The sequence below is a fragment of the Lissotriton helveticus genome, chromosome 10 (genome assembly GCF_964261635.1).
Source record: "Lissotriton helveticus chromosome 10, aLisHel1.1, whole genome shotgun sequence".
In the NCBI taxonomy this organism is placed as follows: domain Eukaryota; kingdom Metazoa; phylum Chordata; class Amphibia; order Caudata; family Salamandridae; genus Lissotriton; species Lissotriton helveticus.
In genome coordinates, this window is record NC_136071.1 from 221,818,493 (window position 1) to 221,836,848 (window position 18,356).

An 18,356-nucleotide genomic window follows, 5' to 3' on the forward strand; every position below is an offset into this window, starting at 1 on the left:
TTCCAGCACCCCGAAATGACTTGAGCTCTATATGATGAGGGAATGCCCCCAGCCACAATGCCCAATGGGTGAATACGCATGGGCGCCCTCATTGGGGCCTTTTCCCCCAAACTATTCATGGCAGAATCCCTGCCATGAAAAGGCTGTCAGAAAACCAACTCATGATATGCATGTCTGTGCCGGCATTATCACAGATGCTATTCTGGACAGCTTCCCTGGCTGCCGAGGGATCCAGGATCCTTCCTGGCTGCAGCGATAGGCTTGTGTTGGGCTGGTTGCAGTACGACCATGGCAGTTGTAAGTGGGTGGTGAGGCCCCCCGAAGTTGCAGTGGTTGGACCATCATTGCGTGTGCGGCGGTATTGGGACTGCCGTAATCATAATCAGACCCTTAGTACCCACTCCCTAGATTAAACAGGCACCCAGCATACCACTTAGATCCCAAGAATAGTGTCGAAATATAGCAAAATAGCTCACAATCATTACCATCATTTTTTTCACTGTAGTTGTGTATAATTCATCATAACCTGAGCAAATGTCTTTTCAGTATCCTAACATCTGCTGATACAAATAACATGTACGTCTCCTGTACCGCGGGCACGTTTTGCAAGTGAACTAGGTAATCCAATAAAAGAGGGAATTGCTTTCCGGCTCACATGGCCTAGGATCCACTTTGGCCCAACACAGCTTCTGACTCTTAGTAGGTGCACTCCGAGGTGACATTCCTTTAAAGCATAGATGGCCCGAATTGTACACTGCAATGACTTGTTGTTTTTCTGAATAATTTCCCTTTAGCTACACCGATCTATTGACTGTGACACAGCGACTGTTGAGTCCAGATCGGCTAATCCCTCCTGTTTAGTCTTTGCACTGATACTTTAAAATTAAGATATTAATTGGGTATCATTTACTTTAGTTATTTTGAAATAGAGGCCACCATGAAAGCCAATTGGTGAACACCGCCTTGAAAGAGGCATAGTTTAATTTCTTATACTTTTACGTTATGAGTGGTTTGCCCTTCCACAGTAATTTACATTCCCTGCGTAGTCTGTGGAATTGTTTTACACACTTTTTCTAATTCTTGCAGATACATTGTTCCGCGATCGATCACTACCATGGGTCCAACCCCTTCGATCCAATTCCATTGATTACACTGACATGGGGGGGGGGGGAATCCTCTCACTTCCCCCAGTTTTATATGCAATACCGACTAAATGCGATTGATACCTAGTAATCGTATGATAAAAATGTTGACACTTAATCCCCTAAAGACTCTGCCATTTGGGAGAGATTAGCTGCTCCATGTGACACCAACAAAAGTTTTTACCTTGATTTCACTGATCCTTAAACAGTGCTGGCCACTTATTTAAACAGGTGAGCCCTTGATAAGTGTAACTAGATCAGTTCCTAGTGACAAGATTGTATTGGGAACCGATTCCCCCTTTTTTTGTCTCCATATAGATTGCCAATTTAGAAGACAGCTGGGATAATCTATCTTGATAACGATTTTCAATAAGACTTCCCCTTTACTATTTTGTTTGACAGAGTTTGATTGCCATTTATTGCATCGGGTAAGACCGTATAAATTACAAATGAACTACTCTGTAGGCCTAATACATATAGGACATTGATCTGAATATTCTTCCTCATAGTCTCCCGATTTAAATGCCAACAATGATGATTTTCCCTTAGCACTAAACCATCGACAAGACGTTCCAATCATATCATCACTGATCTGCGGACACCAAACAGTGAGTCTTTATAATTCAGAACCATACCACTGTGTTTGCCTATATTATATAGGGATCTGACTGGAATTTGAGTTCTTTCAGCTTGCCAAACCCGATGCTAGCCATACTGATGTTTAACCAAGACCATCATATACACCTTCCAGTGTGCAATTCCTTGCCACCATTTTCTGGAATGTCAATACATTATGCATACTATTATTTTTCTGCAGTGAATCAATGTTCACACAATCAATTTATACAGTTTTCTTTCATTCTCATGTGTCTCTTATACATATATTTCCATTCTCATGATGACCCTGGTATAAATATTCCAAATATAGGTGGAAACGTTGGGAATTTTTATGGTGGCCTGTTTTCTAATTTGATTTGGGATTCCAACACTCCTACACAGGGTGTGTTGAGCTTCAAACCACAAGGTTGCTGTTCTTGTTTCTCTTTGATGCAGCAAAATCCCAACTCCCTTATGGATTAGTCCGGTAACAAGGATTACTAACACTTGAGTACTCTGATTGCTCCACAAGGGAAAGGAGAAGTGGAGAGAGAAACAAACAAACAAAGCACTGGTCCTTGTGGGATCCAATGATGGTTCTCTTGCTAAGTGTGCCGGGCCTTCAGACGTCAAACTGGTGCTAAACAACATGCAAGAAGTAAGATCACTTACTCTCTGAGCACTCACGTGAGACATGTAAATCAATAGGCAGATTATGAGGACGTACCTACAGTTTCCTGGCCCTAGCTGACACTTGCACAGTCATCAGACTCTTCGTGACTTGTGAAAGCCTTAAACAAAAGTATAGACCATCAATACTAACAATAGGTTATTCCTCTTGCAACTGGTTAATATGGTTAGTTTCTTTGGATTAAGTAACACATGCTAAACTCAGCATACCTAATGATTGTAGTCAGGATTGAAGAAAAGGGATTCTGATCTGCAAAATAAGCCAAAGAAAAGAGCAAACACAAATTACCCTAATATTTGAGCAGAATAGATCAGTACCGTTCTCTATTATCTTAACTCAGCACTTACAACAATCCTGCTAATTTTCAGTACTGTCATTACAATAATTCACAGCTCGATAAAACATTAAGCAACAACTTCACAGCCTTGGTTGTGTCAATGGTTGTTTTCTTGTTCTCATCACAAAAAACATTTGGCTCAATTGTTTGTACCAATGTTTGTTTAGTCTTTGCACGTATCAAATTACAAAACGATATTGAAAAAAGAAGGCTTCTTTGCAGTTGGAGGGTAGGGGTTAAACAGAATTGTCGTGGTAAAGAAAGGTTCTTTTTTCACAGTAAGAAATGGGTTAATATAGTCTTACTGCATGATCCACCGGAGATGACGAGCTGTCGGAAGGAAGCTGAAGAAGCCCAGGGATGACAGAGTCTGATGCGCAGGAGGCTGATGAGCGGGAGGGCGATGAGCAGGTAAGTTGAGGGAATACTGGTTGCTCTGTAAAGGATACACGCGATGGTCCACACGGAGGTCGGAGCTTCTTGCAGGAAACTCTTGAGAAGCGCGGGGGCCGGGTACTCGCTGGAGTCAGCTGCACTCGCGGTGACGCTCTGATGAAGCGAAGCGCCACCCCGTTTCTCAAGCAGCCTTTTATAGCTGAGGCTGCCAGACTGTTCGTGGCACGCAAGTGAAAGCCGAATGCCGGTAAACATATGCGGGAAGTCAGCAACGTGAGCGCAGGCAAAGGCAAGAGGACTAGCTATAACAAAGAAGCATAGGCAAAGGCAAGAGGCTTGCTGGGGTTTGTGTAATGCGTCAACAGGCTAAACATAAGGACATAGCACACAGGCATTGTGTTACTTGCTAAAAACATTCAAAACAATTAGTTGAATCCTTATGCACCCAAATAAAACATAATAACAAGGTGTAAGCTACTTATGATGTAGTGGCTGCATGTTTCTCCTTAACAGGGTGCTGCTGAACATATCCATCTATCCTTATCAGTCACATGTATATATCTGCAATCTGGACAGCACTAGCAAACTTTATGTTCACTTAGGCACTTGCACTACCACACTATTGGGAGCACCTTGTTCTTGAAAAAAGTTTGTTTAGTTTAAAATGTGATGTATGATTCTAAAATGACAAAAAAAAAATTGTGTACAAATTACTGTTCAAACCTATCTAATGAAGGTTTCTTATTGGGCGCCATGGAAGTCAAAGGCTACACTTCCAGTTAAGGACCACAGGTCCCAGGGTTACTGAGTTGATGTTAAGGCCAGCTTTTTTCCAGAGTTGCAACCCTCACATATGCCACAGTAGTCCATCATTATGTAAATATTTGACTCCAAAATGCCAATCCCACCATTTTTAAATAGGAGTCACATGGCAATAATTTCCTTCAGTTATGCTAGTGCCGCTATTGTTTCCATAGGTGCCACTTTGCTGGGAATTACCTACTGTATGTCAGCACCATAAACTCATTCCATTCCATCGCCTGGTTAAACAGAAGGCTCCGGTGAAATGTACGAAAACAAACTCTGTCAGTCGTAAGCCGGATTGGATAACCGCCTTCACTCGGCCTGATCTTTTGGAGAAGTTAAGAGTCAGTAAACCCGTTTTACCAGGTCACACTCTAACAGATAATCAGCAACATTGTGAGTGGCTGGCAACATTTGGGTTGTCCTTGGACACAATGAAGAAGCATAAAAGCTTAAGCTGTCTTAAAAATAGAAAGAGTGCCCCATGGTTTTCATTAGCTTTAAAAACTGAGTTAGGTGCAGTGATATCACTTGAGCGAAGGTGGCGAAGAAATTATGAGGTGGCTGCCTGTGATTTATATAAATCTGCACGTAGGAATTACCATGCCGCAATTAAGCTGGCAAAAAAAAACATACTATCTAGAGGTCATCTCTGCTTCTGACAATGGACAGAAGGAGATCTTTAAGATAGTTAAGAACTTTACCAACCCCACAGCACTCTCTCGTTAAGGATTTTCCATCTATGCTACCTACCTCGATGAATGCGGAAACAATGAGGATAGGCTCCGTGACAACTAACATCTCTCGCTTTGACTCTTTCACGCCCATCTCCCTGGAGGGCTCACATCAGGCCATTTTAGCAATAAAATCTGGATCTCCATTTGATCCCTGCCCGCCTATGGTCCTGCGGACCCTGGTTGAGGAGATAAATCCTACTATCAATAGTATTATCAACTCTTCATTGGCCACAGCAGCAATCCCAGGTGACTGGAAGCGTGCAGCGGTTATGCCACTTCAGAAAAAAGCCCTGCCAGACCCAACCACTCTGTCCAACCTGCCTCCCATTTCCCTACTCCCTGCGGTTTTTAAGCTGATGGAGAAATTTGTTAATTATCAACTTACGAGTTTTTTGGAGGAGAATAACATCCTGCACTCCAATCAATCAGGGTTTCGGTCCAAACATTCGACTGAAACTGCCCTTTTGTTTTCAGCAGAGACTCTACGAAGGGCACTGGACCAAGGGAAGAAGGCCGTCTTGATTTTACTCGATCTATCGGCGGCCTTCGATACGGTCTCACACCCTATCTTGATTGACCGTTTGGATAACGCAGGTATAGGAGGAGTGGTGCTGGCATGGCTTACAAATTTTCTTTCCCAGAAACGTCAGGTAATAGTACTAGGTGACTTCAAATCTGAAGAAAAGGTAATCAGCTCAGGGGTACCTCAGGGCTCTAGGTTGAGCCCTGTACTTTTTAATCTTTATATGGTTCCCCTGATTGAGCTTATTGCCTCCTACCAGATTGAAGTCATATCGTACGCTGACGATACACAGCTGATCCTGGTGTTGGATAGGGAGCTGCCTGGGGCTGAGGAAAACCTGATGAACTGCCTCACGGCCACATTTGAGTGGATGAATAACAATCACCTCAAGTGTAACTCAGGGAAGACAGAAATATTGCCCTTTGGAGCCCATAATCTGTTCTCCCCTAAACAATGGTGGCCCGAGGAATTAGAAGCCCCCCCTAACACTATTTCCTCTGCGCGAAACCTGGGTATCAAATTTGATGACCAATTCTCATTCAAGCAGCAAGCGGTAGGCGTAGCTAGCTCATGTTTCCAGATTATCAAATCATTGAGGATGTTTTTTGACCTTCTTCCTCTGGCAGCCAGGAAGACAGTAGCAGTAGCATTGATAACATCTAGACTGGACTACTGCAATAGCCTGTATGCAGGTACCAACAAAGCAGTGCTCCACAGGCTGCAGATGGTCCAGCATGCTGCTTCTCGTCTGGTACTTCGCTGGCCGAGAAGGTCATCTGCCTCGGCTGCGCTTAAAATCTTACACTGGCTACCCATCCATAAGCGTGTCCTATTTAAGGTCCTTGTTATCACCTTTAGAGCCTTTCAGTCACAAGGACCGAGATATCTGTTAAATGGCTTTAAACGCTACCTGCTAGCACGCTGCTTGAGGTCCGTCAATCAGAATCTATTGGTAACTCCCAGATTTAGATTGGCCACCAAAGGGGGGAAATCTCTTTTAGTATTAGGCTCAAGAGCTTGGAATAAATTGCCAGCTCAGCTTCGGCGTATAGTCAAGGAGAGTGAATTCAGGAAATCTTTAAAGACATGGATCTTCTCACTCTCCGATGTGGCCTGTAGAGCATTAGTGTAAAGCTTGTAATGCGTTGAAATTGCCTTCTGTCCACCAACCTTTTCCACCGGGGTTGGGTGTTGAGCGCCAAGATGCTCCTTGGAGCGATAGTAGCGCTATATAAGTGTGAGTTTACATTACATTACATCATTTGTACATGGGAGTCTGACATGACAAGTATTACCCTCTAATATGACACTAATACATATTGCCTATAGAATGCCAGTACCAAGGATTGCCTCTAGTATGCCATTGTTTTGTTATGAGAGACTGGCATGTTAAGAATGGCCTCCAATATGCCAGAGCCAGCATTTTGCCCTTGGTGCCTCTATAAAACATGAATTACCTTTAGTATTCCAGGGGTAAAGCAAACTCACAAACCTCACATCGCATCCTAATTCATGCTAATTCACTTTCAATTACCCATTCTCACTCACTTGCACTCACTCATTCATTCTCACTCACCCTCTTATTCTTACACTCTTGCACTCACTCATGCTTACTCATTTGCAGTCTCTCATTCTGACACACTCACACTAGCTCCCTCACACTCGCTCAGTCACACTCACATACACTAACTCCTACTACCAGTGAGTTATTCTCATGCATTTTCACTTTGTGTCACTCAGAGTCCCTCTGATTCACTCACTCGCATTCACAGTTATACCCACTCACTGGTATTCACTCTCACTCGTTCTCATTCACACTCATTCTCACTCACACTTTCTGACACTCTCCACCACTACTTCACACTCATTCGTATTCATTCTTTATCACTCTCATGCATTTACAGTCATTCTTACTCTCAGTCACTCTAACTTACTCATGCACACACACTGACACTCAACCTCTCTCATTCTCACTCACTGCTTTTCACTCACTCTCTAATTTCCATTCACACACACACATTTTTATGATAAAACAGGTACGCTCACACATGCATGTTCTTTTTCACTCAAACACACTCTCACCCTCAGGCATGCACATACAAACATTTAAAATAATGTCCTTTTTACTTACCTCAACTCAAGCTCCTGTTGCTCAATTTTTAATTACACTAATAGTGACTCACAGCCTACTAAATATTATTAGTATATTAAACAAAGGCAGAAAACAAGGAGTGTGAAGTCCCGATGCCTACAATGACCAATGACCCCCTTTCCTTTACATATATATGTTTTCCACAAGGCCTGAGGACGCTTGTTGAGAAGGGCTGCACACCCCCTCTCTTTTAGAAAAACATATAGCCCCGAGAGTGGGGTCCCTCCAGGCTTACAAGGCTCTGGGAAGGGGGCTGCGTTCCACCCTTCCTCTTTGTAATACAAAGTGTGCCCTGAGGGATAGAGACCCCAGGATTGAAATCCGCTCATGAAGGTGCACCACGCATGCTCGCCGACCCCAAATAGTTATATGTGTATATTGATCCTCGGGCCTGGCTCACTCTCATATTATTATTTTTTTTAAATGGTAGCTGCCCTTCTTTTATCATGATCCTGCTGGAGTACCCCATGCTATTGCATTCCCAAAAAGTCTATGAAAAACGCATAGAGATTTTGTATTATGGATTCCCCCCTCCCTTTTTCTCGGCCATCGCTTCATGGCCCACCCCAAAACTCTCCAAGAAGGAGCTGAGCAAAAAAGAGCACTTTTTTAGAAAGTTTTGTTTAGGTTCCTAAAACATCACCAACAATAATAATAAATATATATATATATATATATATATATATATATATATATATCTTAGTTGCAGTTCGCTAATCCTCCGGCCTCCAACTGACGGCGGGCTTCGAGCGAGGGAGCGACCCCCTAGTATTGTTTGTCGATGCTGATTTGATAAAAAGCAAAGCTCGAGCCAAAATACATATAAAGTAGAATTTATTCCAACACCATAGTCAAAAAACCAACCTTTTTTGACTATGGTGTTGGAATAAATTCTACGTTATATGAATTTGGGCTCGAGCTTTGCTTTTTATTAAATCAGCATCGACAAATATATATATATATATATATATATATATATATATATATATATATATATATATATATATATATATATATATATATATATACTACTATAATAAAGTAAGAACTTTCAGGCTTTGAGGCAGGTAAACTCGGGAATTGTGACTCGGTAACCAAGTCACAAGAAAACAGTAAAAAAAATTATAAAAAACAAGAAAAGAGGGCAGGGTAGAAACACCGTGACGCCTTAGGCCTGCTCAGGGGGTCCCACAAGGACCAGCTAACCTACTTCCGGAGAAAGTTTCTCCATTACACTGACTTAGACTCTGATGACAGAATTCTGAAATACACCATTGTCAAACTACCCACTGACACTGACAAGACCAACCCAGTGCAGATGGGCTCCATAGTGCCCACGGAAACTCCAGATGTTGTTCTGACTGAGTTCAATCACAAGATGGCAAACAAGCTCCCCCCAGATCTGGAGCTGTGAATCGCACCCCATGTGGTGCAGTTTGAATACACAGTGGAGGGCACGGCTGGGAACCAGTGAGGGGCATTTTTACAATCTACCTACAGCCTGTGGACAATTAACACTGGATTCACTGTGCCTGAGTGCGAGACTCATGTTATCACAAAGTCAGAAGTGGATGCTACTGACACAGACACATATGGGCCCCGAATTTTGTTTACACTAACCCACTCTCCCAGGCATGGGCAGGTACTGTTGTCACTCAATGTCATGATGGTAGGAGAGTCTTTTAGCTTAGAAGACATAGACAAAGGCAGAAAATCCTATATTCACAATGGAGATGAGTCATGCAGTGATTCATGTACTTTGGATGTCAGCGATGGTGTTCAAGTTGTTACTATTGTGATTAAAATCACAGTGCGACTTGTGGATGGTGACGTCCCTACACTAAAACTACCTCCTGATATGGTTGGTTCTTTTTTAGACATTCTTGAAAACAGGCTGCTGTGATCAGCTCTAATTTCATCCAAAGCACAGATGAAGACACTGATGACCTAATGTTGACTTTCATTGTTGAGAATCCACCATTGTTGGGGGACATTTTGGTGAATGGGATTCCAGCTGAATGGTTTCCACAGTGGGGTATCATTGGTGGGACTGTGGAATGTGCTCACACCAGTGGTGAGATTGGGCCACACAAAGACGAGGAATCATTTGATGTAACCCTGTCTGACAGGTCTGAAGAGTGGACAGTTGGGGGGGACACTGTCCAGGGAAATCGAATCCAGGTGTCTATCCTACCTGTTGACAGCCAACCACCAGAGGTTACAGTAGGAGAACAATTTACTGTGTTGAAGGGCACAAAGGATAATCGTACCTTTCCATGTAAGTGCCAAAGACATAGACACCCCAAATGACGATATTCTTTGTACTATTGTTGTACAGACCACTGCTGCATATTTGGAAAACATTTCTCCAGCCCCAGGTTCTGAAAAGTCAAGAGCAGGAACAGCTATAAGTGTGCTTACCTTGAAAGACTTTAGACTGGTACATATTTACTATGTTCAAAGTATCCATAAACAATTTCCATTGTTCGGATGCAACCAACTTTTCCCAGAGGCACTTATTTCCCATTGTCATCATCCCAGCCAATGATGAAAAGCCTGACATTTTTATGAGAGAATTTGTTGTCATGAAAGGGGTGTGTTTGGTGATTGATACCCCATCCTCAATGCAGGAGATGCTTATATCCCGACTGACGATCTGACTATTATCATTACTAAACCACCCAAGCATGGACATATTGTAAACCAGCTGGTTAATGGCACTGTTTTGCCTGAAAGCTTCAATTTAGAGCAGATTAAGGAGAGCTCTAGCATAATCTGTGAGCATGATGACTCTGAGACAACGGAGGACAGCTTTGAGGTGAAACTCCCTGATGGAAAGTTCAATGTTGAACAAACAGTACTCATCAAGATGACACCGGTGGATTATTTGACCCCCAGAATCACTATCAATGATTGACTCGAAATTGAGATTGGAGAAACCAAAATAATCACAAACAGAATCCTGAAGGCTGCTGATTTTGATTTGGATGAATGCACGCTGACCTTTATTCTGCGATACGGCCCAGGGCAGGTCCTTTTACAGAGAAGGCGGCCCTCAGGTGGAATTGAGAACATCATTCTGGGAATGAACTTTACTCAGGTTGAGATGGACCAGGATTTCATCCAGTATTTGCACTTTGGACACGAGAGATTTGCGACCTTATAAAGTTTGATGTGACAGATGGCTTGAATCCCCTTACTGACAGCTACTTTTATGTGACCATTGGAAGTATTGACATGGTCTTCCCAGATGTCATCAATAAAGGAGTGTCATTGAAAGAAGGTGGTAGAGTTACACTCACAACAGACCTCCTGAGCACCAGTGACCTGAACAGCCCAGATGAGCATTTGGTTTTCAGCATTACCCGGGCACCTATCCAAGGTCATATTGGAGTGCACAGATCACCCAGGAGTGACAGTGACTTCCTTCACCCAACTTCAATTAACAGGGAACAAAGTCTACTATATTCACACTTCAGATGATGAAGTGAAAATGGATAGCTTTGAATTTGAAGGTACTAATGGATATAATCCAGTATTTTGCACATTCCAGATTTCTGTAAGTGATGTTGACAACATAAAACGAGTGGTGACAATTCAAGGCATGGCAGTCAGTAACAGTGTACACCAACTAATCACCCCCTTTGAGCTACCAGTGGAAGACAGAGACACCCCTGACCATCTTCTGAAGTTCATTGTGACCCAAGTACCTGTTCATTGGCAGCTCCTGTTCTACAACATGAAATCGGTAACAACCTTCACCAAACAAGACCTTAATGACAATCTGATCAGTTGCAAGCATGGTGGACAGCTTCTCGTCTACAGTAACCATACTGACTTCTACGTTTTCCCTGACACTGAATTCAAAACAAGGAGCCCACACATGATGAAAATCCAAATCATAGCAGTCAATAATGGGGTCCCCCAAATTGTGGTAAAAAAAAGGAACCCCCTTCCTACGTATCTTGTCTACTGGTCACATTGGATATCTCATTACCAACAAAGCCCTGGGAGCAAAGGGCAGGGGCAGTGTAACCCTCCTTGTGCGCTTCCGGGTCATTGAGGGACCCCACCATAGCTTCCTGATCAACCTGGATAAAGGCAACCATAGCATCATTCAGTTCCCAAAAAGATAAAGGGCCAGACGTAGGAAGCCTAATTCCAGTCGGTAACGGCCGAAATTACCGAATTTCGGCTGTTACCGACCGGAATTAGGCTTTTCAGATGTAGGTGGCCAAATTGTAGGATTCGGTAATTTACCGAATCGGTAACTTAAGGAATCGGTAAATTACCGAATTCTTAACATACCGATTTGGTGAATTACCGAATCCTTAATGTAGAGATCAATCAAGGGAGTGCTTTTTACATTTAAGGATTCGTTATTTACCACCAACTATTAGTTGGTGGTAAATTCTGAATACCTTTTAAAAAGCAATTTTGAGCTTTTTATTCAGTGCCATGTGGCAGACATACATGCCCTTAGGGGCATGTATGTCTGCCACATGTGCATCCATGCACTATACAGGGGTGCAACAGGGTGTCAATGTGAAACCCTGCCACCCTTGTAGGTCTAACCCCTATTACCGATTCGGTATTTACCGAATCATTAGCTACATATCATTTACCGATTGTAAAAATACCAAATCCGTAAAATACGGTATTTTAGAATCTGTAAATGATATATACCTACATCTGGCCCAAACTGTTTGCATCTTCCTGTTCTGTCTCTGTCGTTTGCCTTGCCTTCACCACAGTTTAAAATCCTAATACATGTGACAAGCACAAGCAAAATGAATGACAACATATTGTTGTTCAACACTGTTTTCACTGGAATCACACAAGTAGCAAGTCAATGTTAAAAACACAATAAAAGCACTGTGAAATGTATTGTGTACAAAAGATTAGAAACGCCTGTGCCAGTTCACAGACTAAATGATGAATAGGCTTTTGTAGTCATATATACGTCATTAGATATAGTACAGAGTTTACCATTTTCAAATGTTCTCTTGTGAGGAAAATGCAGACTTGTTGGTGGAGTTATAAAGAGGTATAGTGTGCCTCGAGAAATGACCAGCACAGAAAACTCGTATGAGGGGCAAATATTCTTTAGGCATAATGAAGGCCAGAGAAACTAAGCACTGTTTTCAATTGTATCCAAACACCATAATCTATAGTGGTTTTAGGTCGAAGCCTACCAGTCAGCCCAGCAGTCTGGTTCATTAACAACATCTTGGAGACATTCTACTCTGCACCACTCCACTCTACGCCACATAACTCTACACTGCTGAACTGTACCCCACTCTACTCTGCACCATTCTACTATGCACCAATGCACTCTGCGCTACGCCACTGCACTCTATGACAAACTACTCTGCAAGACTGCCCTCTCCACCACTGAACTCAATGCCACTCTACTCTGCACCAATGTACTCTACACTGCACCACTCAACTCTACAGTACTCTACTGCAGTCTGTGCCATTACGTTCTACATCACTCCACTCTACGCCACTCTGATCTAATGTGCACCACTGCACCCCATGCCACTGCACTCTACACCACTGCATTCTATGCTACTGTACACCTGTGCACACTATCCTACACCACTCCACTCTGCACTACTCTATTCTACCCCACCCCACTCCACTCAATGCCACTTCACTCTATACCACTGCACTCTATACCAATCTACTCCACTGTGCGCACCTCCAGGTTACATCATTGAACTCTGTGTCACTGCAATTTACTCTGCACCACTGTACTCTAATCTACTCTATTTCACTACACTCTACACCAATGCAGTCTACATCACTTTAAACAAAACAATGCACTCTTTGCCATTGCTCTCTATGCAATCTGCTCTCCACCACTGTAATTTATGCCACCTCACTCCAGGCCACTCTACTTCACTCTACAATACTACACTCTACGACATTCCACTCTGAATCTCTACTTCATTAAACTTTACTCCACTCTATGGCACTCCACTCTACAACGCTCTATTCCACTCTAGGATACTACTCTACTCTACGATGCTGTACTCAACTCCATGACACTTTATTCCACTCTATTCTACAACACACTACGCCGCTCTGCTGCAATCCTCTACTCCACTCTCTGTCACTCCACTCTACACCACTCAAATCTATAGTACTCTACTCCACTCTGAGCCGTTCCACACTCCTACACTACTCCATTCTGTGCCACTCCACTCAAAACAGCAATCTACTTCACTCTACTGCACTCTACTCTGCTCCATCCTACACAACACTTTGTATGCCGCTCCACTCTATTCTACACCACTCCATGACAGTCTATGCCACTTCACTCTACGACACCCTGCTCCACTATGTGCCATGACACTCTACTCTACTCCCTTCCACTCTATGATGTTCTACTCCCTCCACGGCACTCCACAACACTCTATGCCACTCCACGCAACTCCACTTCACTCCACTTCACTCCACACCACTCAACTCTATTGTATACCACTCCATTGCTCTCTATGCCACTTCATAACACTCCACTCTACTCTTCTTTACAACACTCCACGCCACTAGTACAAAACCTGAGAAATTCGGCTGTTATAGTTAGTTGAGCTAACTATAACTTGTGGTCCCACAGTGCACTGCTGATGATGTCACATATTGCATCATTCATGACATGGTCAATGACATCAATGATGACATCACTGATGACATCACTGATATCATTCACATGATAATCTGATGCACATCCTCATACCCAAATATAAGCTTTGATATACCCACTTTAAAATACGGACTATAATTTTTTAAACCATAGACACACCAATATCAGTTACCGCATTCCCACTCACTGATTCCTAGGTCTACACACATATCCACTCATTCACCCATACAGTCACTCATACATGCAGTCACTCATCAATACAGCATTATAATATGCACTCATACACCTATACAGACACTCACACACCACCACTCATCCATAGAGTTACTCACACACCTAGTCAGTCATGCAAAGAACCAATCACACTCCCATTTACTCACATATAATGTTATACACACACCACCTCACATATTCATACAGATACTGACACATACTTACTCTCTTATACAATTGCTGATACAAGCACACACTCATCCATACAGTCACTCTCAAAATCACTCACTCTCACATGTATTGCGACTTATATACTATATACATATATTAATGTATATACTTCAATACACACATATACTGCCTTTTACATATGTAGTTACTCACACATGTACCACTGACACATCCATTCAATAACCAACATACCCATACACACACTCACACCCCATACAGCCCTACACAGATGCACTCTTGAACCCATGCACCCAGTGAATCATCCACTCACATATCTATGCTCAGAGTCACACCTCAGGACCCACCCACCCAGACACTCAGGCACCCATACAGATACTCAGACAACCAATCAATAACCCATAAAGACACTCATGTAGCTACTCGTCAACCCATGCAGCCGCTTACACACCAACTGACAGACTGATACAGACATTCACATAGATTAGTCACTAATCCATGCATTCATTAGGGCACGTTTAATCACTCACTTATACAGTCAGTCACACACCTATTAAATCCTCCATTCAGATACTTATACACCCACTCATTCTTCAAATACACCTTGGCATATATCTATACAAAACATATTTAAACTTTACAGAAATACAGTCACTGGATGATGTCATCAGTGATGTCACTGACCATGTCATGAAAGATGTAATATGTGACATCATCAGCAGGGCATTGTGGGGGCGCGAGTTATTGTTATCTCAACTAACTATGACGGCCACATTTTTCTGGTTTTATGTGAGTGAAATGTCCAACTAACTATAACGTCCCTGAAACCTGTGCTTTTTTTCTGTGAATTTCTAAGGTTTTTTAAATGCTAATTTTTAAGTATAACTTCCCTGAAACCTATGTTTTTTTAGTGATTTTCAAAGGTTTTTTAAATGTTAATTTCTAACTATAACGTCCCTCAAACCTATTACTCTGTCAGTGAATGTATATATATATATATATATATATATATATATATATATATATATATATATATATCCAAGCCAACTCCTCCCAAGGAAAGAGCGGAGGCCACACGGGGGACTGGTTGAAAAATGCTTTATTGTATTGCTGTCGGCATAATGCATTTCGGCCGCACCGGGCCTTCTTCGGATGCCAAAATAATCAGGTGGCCTTAAAACACTTCATTTCATATGTCCAGCTGCTTTCCCATACGGGAGAACCCGCTCTGCCCCCTTTCCTTTAATGCTTGCTCGCCACCCCGTAGCTCGTAGGAACTACAGGTCCCAGGATGCACCGTTAGTTCAGGTAGGTGCTGCAGGGGGGATATACTGTCCCAGTGGAATGGCGGGCTGCTGGTCACACCAAATTGTAAAAATAGCCAAATTCCTGTAGTTAATAAAATCCCCGCATTTTCACAAGTCCCCAAACACCGCTTCAGCCACTCGCTTCAGGTACCTGCGTAGGCAGAGGCAGCAGTGCAAATACATCCTGCCCTACGTTTCACCGCCATCTGGTATCCTGGTTTGAAGTGGCGGGCCACGGATTACCGATCCCTCGATGCAGAAAACAACCTGCAAAAACAGCTGCCAGCAAAGTCTATGGCCTACTTGTGGAGCGGGAGCCTCTGTATCGCGTTACTGGCAAACGCGAAAAATATCCAAGCCAACTCCTCCCAAGGAAAGAGCAGAGGCCACATGGGGGACTGGTTGAAAAATGCGTTATTGGATTGCTGTCGGCATAATGCATTTCGGCCGCACTGGGCCTTCTTCGGATGCCAAAATAATCAGGTGGCCTTAAAACACTTCACTTTATATGTTCAGCTGCTTTCCCACAGGGGAGAACCCGCTCTGCCCCCTTTCCTTTAATGCTTGCTCACCACCCCGTAGCTCGTAGGAACTACAGGTCCCAGGATATATATACACACACACACAAATTTGGTGTAAGTCCCTTCAGCGGTTCGGGCTATAGGTGTGGCTAAAGGTTCCTATGGGAATTAACATTACAAACGCAACCTTATTTTTTGTGCCCCAAATTTTCAGTCCCCACTGCACGGATCACCCCCAAATTTTCCATAACAGTAGAACCCACCTTGCCACTATTTGGGGAAATTTTCATGCAGATTGGTCAATCGCAACCAAAGTTATAGCCAAGTCAAAAAATGCTTTTCCTATGGAAACTAGGTCCTAACAATGACTACCTGCAGGCGACCGCCAGTAGGTAATATATATATATATATATATATTCCCAGTCAGGCTTTATGCCCAAATACAGTACAGAATCAGCTCTGCTAGTGGTCACTAATAACATCAGGATGACCCTAGACAGAGGCCATTCTACGATTCTGGTGCTGTTTGGCCTATCTGCCGCATTCGATGTGGTTTCACATAAGATATTGCTCAGTAGACTGAAGGAGATTGGACTAAGAGACTCTGCCCTCCAATGGATGACAAGCTTTCTATCTGATTGCTCTCAGACCGTCAATCTTGGCCCATATCATTTGGCACCTATGGAATTGTCCAATGGAGTGCCTCAGGGCTCATGCCTGAGCCCCACATTGTTTAACATCTATGTTGCCCCCTTGGCCAATCTCCTCAGGATGCATGGGTTCACCCCATCTCCTATGCCGGTGATATACAGCTGCTTTTTCCTTTCGATAAATTTACTCAATCAGTAGAGTCGGCCTTCTCCTCTGGCATGAGAGCTATTTCACACTGGATGTAGAGCAATCTCCTTCAATGTAATTTTGGGAAGATGGAGATTCTGCTCTTCAGAAATGCTCCCTTATTATGGACTCTGGAATGGTGGCCGGCAGATCCTGGTGCTCGGTGCTCCCCGTACCCCTAAATCTCTTGTTAAGAACTTAGGAATTCATCTGGATCAAGCCCTTACTCTGAAGGAGCATACTGCTCAGACAGCTGGCTCCTGCTTCCATACACTGGGCTTACTACGATGAGTCTTTCCCTTGCTCCCCGACTCAACTCGTAAGATTTTGACTCAGGAACTTATATTAAGCCGTCTGGACTACTGCAATGGTCTGCTGGTTTCCGCTAATGAGGCCTCTCTCAGCAGACTGCAGGTAGGCCAGAACACGGCAGAGCGACTGGTCCTCAATGCCCCTTCTAGGACTGCCTCCCGCCCTCTTCTTTGTCAGCTTCACTGGCTTCCAATACGCCAACGGGTAAAGTTCAAAGTCTGCTGTACCATCCATAAAGCGTTATTCAACCTCGGTCCCACCTATCTTTCGGAGAAATGTACACATTACCTGCCTTCCAGGTCTCTTTGCTCGGGATCTAAGTCTCTTCTTGTGGTTCCCGAGTCAGGAAGGCCAGATTAGGGGGAAGACCCTCTCTCATCTTGGCCCCCGCTATTGGAATGAGCTCCCTCTGCACCTGAGACAATGCCTCGATCACTTACAATTCAGAAAGCAGCTTAAGACCTCTCTTTTCTGCCTCTGATTTTGCTGAAGTAGCCCCACGTCCATGCCGCCGTCCGAAGAGCAGAGATACCTCTTTGGGGGTCGATTAAGGCGCTATATAAATAAATAAATAAATACATATATATTCACTGACATTTTTACCTAACAATAACATTCTTGGTTTTCTTTTCTGTTAATTTCGCAGTTTTCTAAAATTCAAAATAAGATATTATTACCATATCTAACCAATGTCACTCTAACCTTTGTTTTTTCCAGTGAATTTCTAGGGTTTTCTTAACATACAGTAATATTTTTTATAATATGGAACACCACACAATGCTATGCATGGCCTTTGGCGCTGGGTCCAACCCCTTTTGAGCAGCGAACCCTATGACATGCAGGACTTTGGTGTCATTTTAAGTACAGCAAACCTACTCACTTTGTCAAAGGGTCAGCACACAAAAATATAGAAAATGAGCCTATTGGCTTTATGAAGGGGCCAGGATAT

General features: G+C 43.1%; 1 pseudogene; it reads left to right on the forward strand.

Moving 5' to 3' along the window:
* The first annotated feature begins 3,127 nt into the window (after positions 1-3,127).
* On the forward strand, positions 3,128-11,515 carry LOC144783983 (FRAS1-related extracellular matrix protein 2 pseudogene; annotated as a pseudogene).
* Positions 11,516-18,356: the final 6,841 nt, after the last annotated feature.